This window comes from Diabrotica virgifera, chromosome 7, assembly GCF_917563875.1.
Source record: "Diabrotica virgifera virgifera chromosome 7, PGI_DIABVI_V3a".
Classification (NCBI taxonomy): Eukaryota; Metazoa; Arthropoda; class Insecta; order Coleoptera; family Chrysomelidae; genus Diabrotica; species Diabrotica virgifera.
This window is the reverse complement of record NC_065449.1, coordinates 35,893,458-35,897,305: the sequence shown is the minus strand read 5'-3', so window position 1 is coordinate 35,897,305 and position 3,848 is coordinate 35,893,458.

The window sequence follows — 3,848 nt, the reverse complement described above, 5'->3', positions numbered from 1 at the left end:
TGTCAATGTCAAATCTGACAATTCAAATTTGATGACGTTTTTGTTTTCATTGGATATGTCTAAGCATCCAACTTGTAGGATAATTAATGTATGTAAACCAAAAATATCCAACATAAATTAAAATGTTTAAAATCTGGTTATCCATAAGATGTTAGTGTTTGTGTAAAAAATACAAAATAAAAAATAAATTTAATATAATCAACTATTTTCAATCGGAAATAAGCCACAATTTTACCAAAAAAAATGATTTTATTAACGTTTCGACGCCCAAGTCGGGTGTCGTTGTCAAATTCAAAATAATACTAAATTAAACAAAAATGTTGTTGCTTACTAAAAAAATTCTTCTAATAATTTATTTAATCTGACTCATTTATATCGGCAATTCAGACATGTATTATATATTCTAAAATAGAAAGACTTTAAAATGATATCGCCAATATTGAAATAGCTTCAGAACAACATTAAATTTAATATAAAGTAAAAATAAATACAATTAAAATATATTAATATTTTATATTATAAAATACAGTGATGAGCGCGCTAATAACCGGCAAAATAGCGCAAAAGATGGAAAACATAATACATTGCGAAACAATAAGAGATGAAACTGGTGGAGGTGGAAATGATCGTTATAAACGTATGAATTAACATTACATTATATAGTTTCCCACCTTTAGACGTCGGTGACAGGAGTATTTTACATAGAGTTAAATATTAACATAGAGTGAGCCTACCCTCCGGGATTCCTGACGACAAGATCTCGTGCACTGGTTTGCGGTATCTCTTTCTAGCACATTGTATTGAGAAACTAAGATGACATTAAGTGTGAGTATAGGTACGGAAGCGGAGGACTACTGTCGCAACTTTACTATGCGTAAGAGTGAAACAGCACTGATCCAAATAAAAAAGATGGTGTCGTCACTTCACTCTGAATGACACTCTGTCTATGATAATATATAAGTCTATGGTATTTTATTATGCGCATATAGAACAAAACAAAATATATGCAGGTAAGTAAAAACACAGAAATAAGGCAGCCACAAAATATAACAATAGGAGAATACAACATTGAGGGGGTAAAAAACTTTACATACTTGGGATCCCTAGTCACATCTGATAATAACGTAGCAGAGGAAGTGAAGAGGCGAATATTTATTGCCAATAAAAGTTATCATGGCTTAATTCGGCAACTAAGATCAGACAACGTCGCAAGGAAAACAAAATGCCAAATATACAAAACCCTAATAAGACCGGTACTCACATACGGCTCAGAAACCTGGACACTCACTAAAAGAGAGGAAACATTGCTAGCCACCTTTGAAAGAAAAATCTTGCGACACATATATAAGGGCACAAAAGAAATTGGAATTTGGCGAAGACAACTTTGAACTATACGAAATATACCAGGATCCAGATATCATAACATTCATTAAAATAGGACGGCTGCGTTGGATGGGACATGTAGAAAGAATGGAAGAAGGCGAAATACCAAACAAAATATTCAAACAGATGCCAGTAGGAAAAAGAACAAGAGGAAGACCGAAGCTGAGATATTTAGAAAAATAGAAAATGATATAAAAACCTTAAAAATAAAAAACTGGAGAAAAAAAGCACGAAACAGATCAGAGTGGAGAAGAATCCTGGAACAGGCCAAGACCCAGAAAGGGCTGTCGAGCCAATGATGAGATGGTATTTTATAAAATTCTACTGTCACAGTGACAGTTGTCATACTCCTTACTCCTCTGATACGTCTAAAGGTGGGAAATTATGTAATTTAATGTTAATTTATACGTTTATAACGATCATTTCCATCTCCACTATAGTTTCATCTCTTTTTGAATCGCAATGTATTATGTTTTCCATCTTTTGCGCTATTTTGCCGGTTATTAGCGCGCTCGTCGATTTTAGCGGTCATAGCGGTACATACATTTGGTGTTGAAAGAAAGCAAGCATTGATGCACTGCATGGATATAGTTCATACTGCGAAACTGCATTTAACACCCAATGATTTGCATATAGAAAGTAGTGTTGCCCAAAATCGGTCTTGGTCTTGTTCTTGCATTTTCGCAAGACCAAGACCAAGACCGCCTAATTTTAGCAAGACCAAGACCAAGACTGACCGTGCAAGATTTGAGCAAGAACAAGACTGACCCTGCGAGACTCTTGCGTCTTGCAGTTAGGACCGAATGTCGTTTTAGGGAGTATAGTAGTTTGGGATATACCCAAGCTACTATACTTAGATGCATAGAGGCTCTATGAGACGCAAAAAAATATGTAACAAAAATTTGGAAAATTGGACTTACGCGCATTACGAACAATACCATATAAGCATACATAGCCAATCAAAATATCCATTAAAAGAAAACTTGGCACATTTGATACGTACTCAGAGGTCATAAAACTACAACGTAAAAATAAAACATTTTAAACAAATTATTAAGACTAAACATCGTTTGTGCTGAGTGTGTGATATCGGTTAAACAAACCAAAATTTGCTGAAAAAGCGCGGCTAACAACTATCAAATAACAGTCTATATATTTCTTATTGAACATAATGAACAATAAGTTTCTTTGACATTGTTTATGACACCGACACATATGTCGCATTGTTAATCACGAAACAGATTATGTTACCTTTTCGATATATATCTTTGATAAAGAAATTTAAACTCATCATTCGACACACACACAACAATATCCTACTTAGGGGATTGGATAGTAACGAGTATAAAAGAATCTCTTTGTATTAATTCTTGGTCAAAAAAATTAATATAAAGATAAAGTGAAGTCAAAGCAATTGCGTACTGTTCTGTAATTAAATTTGTATTGTATTTTACTTTTTATTTAAATAAATGGCAAATTGTACAACTCTTTTATTTCATTTCATATAAGGTGAGGGTCGATCAATCCTTTTCTAGATAGATAATGTTCTTTGAAATACAGTAAACTTTATGGCATTGTCATTTTTTGGTTTTTTGTATTTTAACCATGTTTTAGCACATATGTAATCTTATTAAATGCAAACGTTTATTAAGAAACAGACTGTCTACCGTAAACCATGGTTTAGAGTATAGGCACGGATCACTTAGATCGTGAGTTCATACCTCACCCAATGTCAGTTTAGACATTTATTAATTTTGTTGGTCATTATCATGGCCATGATAATTCAAGATTAAAATGTACCTACTCTGTTACAGTTTACATATTCTAAAGGTGCCGGTGGGGGACGGCGTCTATGCGCAGTATTATTTCATGATTTTGAATACTTTCTCTCTCATAGACCGACTATAATACTGCGAATAGACGGCGTCCCCCACCGACAACTTTAGAATATGTGCCCTGTACCTACGTTGTTCTAAGATCTAAAGTAACGCTTAAAGAATAGCAATAGGCTAATGTGTAACTGCGAGACTTGCAAGACTCTTGCTGCAAGACCAAAACCAAGACCGAGAGCGCAATACCAAGACCAAGGCCAAGACCAGGTGTATTGACGCAAGACCAAGACCAAGACTGTGTAAGTCTCGTCTTGGTCTTGCATTTGGGCAACAATAAAAGAAAGTAAGAAGGGTTTTCTACTATAACTCGAAAAGTTGAAAATGGTGCTTACCCCCTTTCAACAATAATCGATTCAAATACAATTGATAGTTTAATATCGCTAACTCTCCCAGCTCTACTAGTTTCATTTCTTTTTATCTCACAACGTAATACGTTTTCCATCTTTTGCGCTATTTTGCCGGTTATTAGCGCGCTCATCACTGTATACGCTCTGAGCTTCGCTGGTGTCGCTCCTGGCGGATTACTAATTCAACTTTCACCGGTAATTTTTAAATTTATTATTTAATTGTTAT